Below are 8,021 nucleotides of genomic sequence, written 5' to 3'. Positions count from 1 at the left end.
AAAACAACTTTTAAAACTCCAAAAAAAAAAATTGTAAAAAATAAACTAATGGCCTCAGCCACATAGAACTTGAATTCAGCCGCGAGCCAGAACAGAAGGGAACCGTCCCACTTAGCCAGAGCCAGGACACTGCTCTAAGCAAGTCAGCAACTACATCTGCTTACTGGCGGCCCCGGGGAAGCACGGCGTGTCACGTGTCCAGCATGTGCGGCCCCACCTGACTCAGAGGAAACACGCGCAGGCCGGCATCCACGTTGGGGTCGCCCCTCAGGCCCGGTCGTACCCCGGCCCCCCCCCCTCCCCGCCCGCCCTCTGCAGACCACCTCCCCTCCCCCCTCGGGCCTAGAGCCCCAGCTGGCACTCAGCAGGTCCCTTTCCAATTTGCTGCACTTTCGGGAGTTCGTTATTCCCACGGGAAGCGAGGACCTCGTTGCCATGGTGATGTGAGCCTTCCAACCCCGAGACCCGCCCGGGAGGCGCAATCCTTCCTTGCGCGGCCCCGCCTGAACTCCCGGGCTAAGGGCGGCCTCGGTGGGCCCGCCCTGCCCTGTGGGTTTTAGGCTCCAGATTCTTTGGGCTGGAGGGAAGGGGGGACATTAATTAAGAACCTAAGGGAAGAAGGTAGGGGAAGGAAGACGAATGGATAAGAAGGTTGTTGTTTTTTTACGAGCCACTCTGCCCTTTCCTCCCACCCACCGGGACTCTTCAGTCAAAGGCGGTCTCTCTGGATCAGGAGCATTTGGGTGGGGACGTCGGACACTCTGCTTTCCTCTCAACGTCTTCCAGGAACCCCGGGGCATTTTTTAAAGGTTCTGGAACGTAGCTCACTGGAATGAAGCTTTAACCTCTCCTGCCCCCCGAGCCTGGGACTGAAAAGAAGCGGGGGAGCGAGCGGGTCGGAGCGACCAGCCGAGCCCGGTAACGGTGGGTGGAAGGGAGGGCGACGCCTTCGGCGCCCTGCTCTGCGCCGCCCAACCTGGGACCCGGATCACCGCGCAGGGAGCGGCCGGGGTCAGGTAGGAGGCACGCGGCCCACCGGGACCACCGTCGTTCCCCGCCCCCTGCCCCCACGCCCAGCGGGAGGTGGTGCGCCGAGCCGGCCGGGGTGGGGGCGGTCACGCGCGCCGCCTCGGTGCTGGGGCCACGCCCCGTCGCCCTGACCACGCCCGCTTAACGCCCACTGGCTGCCTGGGTGCCTCCCTCCGTGGCGGCGTGGAACTCGCAGACCTTAGCTCTCAGAAAGAATCTTGTCTCCTGTTACTCACCCCAGGGTGGCTGCCCGGGGAAAAGCTCCAAGCATATCACTGACTGGCCTGGAAACCCTTTCATCTCTGCTCCATCAGCAGCAGCTCTTTGATTAATTGAGTCTCCTGGCGTTGGAGCCTCCAACCATTGCCACGCTGTAAATCCCTGGGTGCCTGCTGGCTCAGATCTGGAGCACGTGTACACCCAGGCGCACCCCCTCTCCTCAGCCCTCTTCCCTCTTCCTGCTGCCTCCCTATCCCTGACGCTGTAAGACACGGTTGCAAGGAAGCTTAGGTTTTTCCAAGAGTCTTTTTCCCTCCAGCCTCTTTTCGCACCGACCTACTCCAACACCTGACATTTTCCTTCAACCACACCCTCCCTCCTCTCAGTGTCCACACATACACACAGGCCTGTTCCCTTCCCCTCCATCAGTCCAGGGAGAAGTCAGTTCACCCACAGCAAGAGCACAGACAGTCGACAGCTGCCCACACAGCCCAGGAGAGCTGCACACCCAGCAGCACGCCCATGTGGAAATAGTGCTTTTGACAACCCCAGGCATCGTATTTCATGAGTGAGCCAAATGTAGAAAGGATTAGCTGTTTCACCCAATAAGCCCACATCTGTAGTTACATTCTGATGGGGATAAAATTACTCTTGTTATTAATCCTTCTGCTTTAGGGTATAAGCTGATCACCAGCTGGGCTCAGGAAAAAAAAAAATCTATCCCAGCTCGCGCCAGCCTTCTTCCCCACCTTCACCTGCCCCATCTTCTGTGCTGCATTGTACACATATAGGTCTGTATACCAAGTTGAAGGCCACCAACTGAGGCACCTCTAAGACAGAACAACCCCAGTCTGTCCTGTAGAGGACACGCATTCAGTCACGTATGTATTGAGAATCTACTTTATGCAAGACATCATCGGTCTTCACTGTGGCAAGAAACAAAGATGATTCCTGCATGGCCCATGTCTTTTTCATGCTGAAAAAAGCTGAAGTGGGCGGTCACAAACTGCCTGTGGTTTCTGGGACTTCCTGCCTTGAGGCACCCTGGGTGTATCAAATGGCCTAGGGGAATCCAGTTCAGTATGGGCAGTATTTTCTAAGCCATCTGCCAACAAAGAATGTAACCATTTTCTCTAGCCTTTGCTTATGTGGCTTCCCCTACGGGGAACCAGCAGGACAGGGTAGCTTTGTTTCAATCACTGATCCTTTCTCTTTGGACCCCAGATCTGCAGGCACTGGTGACTTCCAGGAGTCTCCATTCACACCAAGAAGAGAGAAGCAGTTTGAGAGCCAAAGTTTACTCCTTCCAGATCATCAGGCCTGCAGCACCACACACAAAGAAGTGACATTACTGAGAGACCACTTGCCCTAGTCACTTCAGACCTGACCAAGTATGAGCTGACTAAGATCGAAATTGGGACCTCTCAATAGTGAAAAGAGGTGCCATTGATAATTACATGGAACTTTCCTCAGCAAACCACAATGTGCCCGCCTTACCTGAAGGGTCATTTCCATTTGCAAGGGCCATGATAAGATGCACTACTGAAACACAACAGTTGGTTAGCTCCTCCCTGAATCTTTAAGCCCTTTTAAGAATTTTAGATGTGCATCCTGAGAGAATTTCTGTTTTCTACGGACATTTTCCTAGCATCCTTTTGCTGTAGAGAACTAGCAAACTCCTCCAAAGGAAACTAGATTAAAATGCATTTTAAGCCACTCCTGTTTTTAATACTGTTCGGTTCTCATTGCTATGTTGAATTAAATACTCCCTTTTAAAATGAAAAACAAAACATCAGTCCTGGTCTGTATACCAAGTTGTGTGGACACTTACTCTTGTGTGGACACTTACTTCAGCCCTTCCCCTCTCCTCCACTGGTTTGCCTCCTTTCCTGATGCATCTATATTGCCACTCTCCAACCCTGGATCAGCCCAACTATCTGCTTTTATTGGTGCCATCTATGTTTAGGATGCTGGGAGATAATGGAGGTTGTCATCAATAATGTCCATTAAGTGAAAAAATCAGTATTGATGCCATGACACAACGATGCTTCCTACCCTTGAATGCATGTCCCAGTTGCTCAGTTGCTCTGCTGGCTTTCTCATTTTGCATTGTAATATTCCAAGCCCTCAGTAACTCAAATCTCCATCGACCCCCTAACTCTTTGCAGTGGCCCTAACTTCTCCAAGAACAAAAAACAAAACAAAATAAGCTTGAGTTATGAGCTTCTCAAATTTTCTAAACTCTCTTCCACCTCCAAACTACACACATTAATGAACACCCCTCTTCAATGAAAACTGCTCTCCTTTCCATTCCATCTGCATGACCTCCATAGGTGCTGGCATGTACTTACGTAGGACCTCCTCCCCACAGCCTCGATACAAAATTTTTGACCCTTAGTTGGGCTCCTAAAGACTCAGCTGGATCAGTGAGAACCTTTCCATGGAATTTTGGGTTTGGGGTGAAGAGGGTCAGTCCAGTCTGTCTCCCGTGGCTGCAGCTGTCTGCTTTGTTTCCCCATCAGACTGAAGAAGATGAGGACCTACAGGGAATATAAATGTGCTCATCTCCATATTAAGAAACTAAATAATAAAGACTTTCTTTCATCTCTGCTCCTCCTCAAGTTTCCAGCCCCTTCCCTTCTACCTTCATCTTCTTACCTCCTACAATACCCAATCTACTGCTATAGTCTGGCTCCCTCTCATCTTCCCTCGGTTGACCTAAATAAAGAGGTAAACTGAGGCAAGCTCAAATCACCAGAATTTAGATTTATTTGGGAATAACAGCACAACCAAAATTCAGAAAATGCATTCCTTAGCAAGCTACAGGCAAGTCCATTGAGGGTTTGGGGCAGGCTATATTTATGGGCAAGGAGTGCAAAGAGGGGGAAGTCCAGCCAAAGTCCAAGTATAGAAAGTTCATGGACTTGAAGATAGGAAGGGATTCTTGACAGATGTTCTTGCTGAGGAGTTGAGGCTCACTCTTCTGTAAATCAAGCATTTACAGAAAATCAGTATCTTGGTTCTGAAATTCCATTCTTCTGAGGGCAAATGCATGGGATTCTTTATTTCATATCCTGTGGTTCCAATTTAGATTGAAATCCTTTTATACCTCTTTCCTCATGAGCGGTATATTACAAACTATGCCCACTTCCTTGCATCCATGCCACGTAACCCGCAGCATCTGGCATCAGCAACCCCTCTCTCTACCTTGAATCTTGCACTTACCTTGATGGTTTTTCTCCTGGTCCTTGCTCTAACACAAAGAAATTTGACCTGAAGATGCTGTACCAGAATCTAAATGTACTAAGGATCTAAAGCTCTAGGTTTTTCCAAGCTTCTCACCCCATAGAAATGCAATTGGCCTGTTCCCGCTCCCCTGGTGCACACAGATTGTAGTGGAACAAGACGGTGGAGAGCAGGGATAGGGGTGGAAGAGGGTGCTAGGGATATATTCCCTAAGCACTGACGTTTTAATGACATTTAAGTTTTGTATTTTCACTTCATGTTAATCAGTGCTTGATTGTGCATTTTAATTTACCATTCCGTTGGCACCAAGGGATCACCCACTTTTAGCGCAATGTTTTCAGGATGCAATGTATTCTCAGTGTCTCAGAGAATTTCTACTCCTAAAGTGAGTCTCTCTGCTCCTCAGATTGAGAAGTACTGACTCAAGGAACAAGCTTCCTTAAAATGTGAGTGCTGTCTATCACCCAGCAGCATCAAAAGGAGAGACAGAAATGTAACACCTGAGTCTTGCCCTCAAAAACTCATAGGCTCATTAGGAAATGGACACAGGAACACTTAAATTAAATACACACATGAAGTAACAATGTGGGACATGTCACAAAGTGGTATGTTATTAAGTGATGTGGCAAGAAAGCTTTCCCTGTATGGGAATGACCATGGAGGCTTCCCGGTTTGGGAGGGTTGGGCCATAATTTAAACAGGGCTGTAGGTGAAAAGTAAAAAGTTATGTAGACAGAGAAGAAAAGAAATATTCTGGCACAAAGGAAGTTCATGAGAAAACAAAGTCCTGAGCTTGGGATCGAGATCAGAGCCGACTGAATGGAGGGTTCTTATGGGGACAAAGTGGACAATATGGGTTACCCTCTATCAAACTCAGCACATATGCAAGACATCAACACAGCAAGGACACCAACTTTTGCTTAAGAATCTGTTGCTTGCTATTTTTTAAAAAGCATCAAGAAAACATTATGGAGAAAATTAGAGTTGTGTTCCTTGTACTTATTCTATGGTTTTTAATATCGTATATTCACTTCTATGGAGAGTAGAAATGAGACACCACGATCATGACAGTGCTGCTTCCTCTAAAGGTCTAATGCAGCTTGTTAGGAGAAAATCAAGTTGGGGCCACCTTCTGGGAGACTTGAACTCCAAGTGAGGCAGTCAGACTCTTCAGGGCTTCAAGGACAATGACAACCTCACATTCTCTGGGTCTCTGAGGTTACACCACTAAGTCTAATCCTGGGCTTCAGATCCTTTGCTGCGGCATACAGCTACAAGGTCATACTCACGAGAATCTTCTTTATTGCGGTGATTTATGCCTCTTTGTTTTGTTGCCATTGTTGATTGGCACTGGTTGGAAGAAATAATATCCTCTTGAATGCAAAGCCTCCCTTGCAGAATATCCCCTAAAACAATCGGTGATGTTTATTGCTTTTATCAACTTGACAGTCTGGAGACAATATTGATGATATTTATACAACTTTTTCATTCCTCCAGGTTAGTGGGACACCACTTTGTTGCCGTCACCTCTACCCACATCGTGCTTGGGAAGCAAGGATATGGCAGTGCAATGCCGTGCATCCCAAATATCTGTGAGATAAGTAAATGAGTGAATAAGTGAATAATTAAAGAGGATCTGTGCTAAGAAAAGGCATCCCAAGGTTGGCATTGTGAGGGCAGCTGGAGCAGACAGTGGCTAAGGCCACCTCTGAGCTTAACAGCTCTCCTTCCACTGGACGCAGGTCAGGGAGGACGTCCAGTTCGCCAGTCATCTGTCAAAAGAGATCCCCATTCTGTCCTTTCCCTCGAGCTCTCTGAGAAACATCACACCACCTTCATGGTAGTGGATCTCTGCTTCTCCAAACCTCAGGGAAGACAGTTCTCTCCAGTGGCCAACTCAGCTCCCTCTAACCGCAGTTTCAGTGAGTCCGTCTGCCTGCTCTGTCAATGCCAACGGCTCTTCTCAGGGTCAGGGTAAAACATCGTGAAAGCCAGCCCGGGATGAACATCCACAGAAGGACTTGGTGGAGAGGAGGGGAGAGGCATGTGCAGAAACACCGTTCAAGGTGATGGGGATCTGCAAGAGGCAGAGAGGGGCCCCGGGGATTCACGCGGGAAGAGTAATTACATGCAACACAACAGCTCTCCGGGCCAGCATCACTGCCCAGAGCGTGGCCCTGAACGAAGGTGGATTGCTTCAATTATCTGGGCATCTTGATGAATGGGCCCTGCACACGCTCTGGGGAAGATGGAAGGAAACTAGCCACAGATTAATCACTCGTGGCATCACTGAATGGACGGTGTTTAGAGCCTGTGAGCGCCACGGGCACAACAGGTTCACAAAAGCAGAGAGGGAAACGGAAAGCAGTCAGGCCGTGATTAGAAAAAAAAGGGGAGGAAGCAAATATAACATTAAGACTCCTCTTTTGGGGGCTAATTTGCATAAAGATAGTGGCAATTGAAGTAGCCCAAGTAGGACTGGACAGTGGAGTATAGTCCTGGAATTGCCTGGCCTAAAGTGCAGCCAGGAGCTGGGGCCCTAAAGGTAACCCTGAACCAGAGAAGGAGGGTCTCAGACGCCAAAGGAGGGAGAGGCGAGGGAAGGAGACAAGAACTGCTGACACCAACCCAGGAAAAGTTTCCAGAGAAGATGAAGCCATGTGCCGATCCAGCCTCTTCTAGGACTTTCACAGTATGCACCATTAGTGGGGTCTCAGTGCTTCTCTGCCCCAGATTACTATGGGGTATGTGTGTATTTAAATAAAGAGAATTATTTTTCCCTTGGGAAATATCTGATCGTGTGTGTCCAGCATTCAACATATGGTATATCATAAATGTTTGTTGAATGATTGAATAAAAATAGCGTTTGTTACACTTCTCCTGTGTCAGACAATATGCTAAGTGCTTTACACAAATAAATTTAATGTAATTCACACAATCTTCCTATGAGGTGTTTTTCAATTCCTCTTTTAGGGATTGAAAAAAAAAAAAAAAAACCTGACGCTCAAATAAGTGAAGTAACTTGTTTAGCTAGTGATGGTATGTTGGATGGAAGAAAAGAAAGGCAAGTGGGGCACATGTGAGACGAGGGGAGATTCAGAGAGAGAGCCAGGGTGGGGGTGGGGAGGAGAGGGAGAGGGAGGGTGGAAGGGACATCTCCCGAAAGGCTGTGAGGAGTCTCAGAGAATTTCTTTTGAAAATCATCTGACTTGACCAAAATGTGCCTGGCACGCGGATCCACTTTAATTCGTCTTTCGTACCAGGTGTTGAGTCCTGTGAAGAGCTGTGAAAACTAGCACTACCTCACATGGGACTGAAAGAAAATAAACCGACAGGGCAGGATTTTCAATGAACTTACAACCTACGACAGAAGCGACCCCAGCTCTTTGGGCCTCTGACTCCTGAAGCCTTTGGCTACTGCACACAGACAACGGGACAGAGGGGGACCGGTGTGTCCTTTGTCCAGCATCCTGGTTGTCGAGACATGATTCTGTGAACCTCACACAAGGTTCAGTTCAGGATAATAA

General features: G+C 48.4%; 1 long non-coding RNA gene across 1 annotated transcript; it reads left to right on the top strand.

The window, feature by feature from the left end:
• The first annotated feature begins 308 nt into the window (after window positions 1-308).
• Window positions 309-7,368, top strand: LOC109276318 (uncharacterized). The gene is made up of 2 exons (XR_002084589.2): window positions 309-1,016; window positions 5,992-7,368. It is a non-coding gene; the product is annotated as an uncharacterized LOC109276318 (long non-coding RNA).
• Window positions 7,369-8,021: the final 653 nt, after the last annotated feature.

The sequence above is a fragment of the Panthera pardus genome, unplaced genomic scaffold (assembly GCF_024362965.1).
Source record: "Panthera pardus isolate Hobbes unplaced genomic scaffold, ASM2436296v1 HiC_scaffold_6, whole genome shotgun sequence".
Lineage (NCBI taxonomy): Eukaryota > Metazoa > Chordata > Mammalia > Carnivora > Felidae > Panthera > Panthera pardus.
The sequence above is the reverse complement of the archived record's forward strand: the minus strand, read 5'-3'. Positions and strand labels throughout refer to the sequence as shown.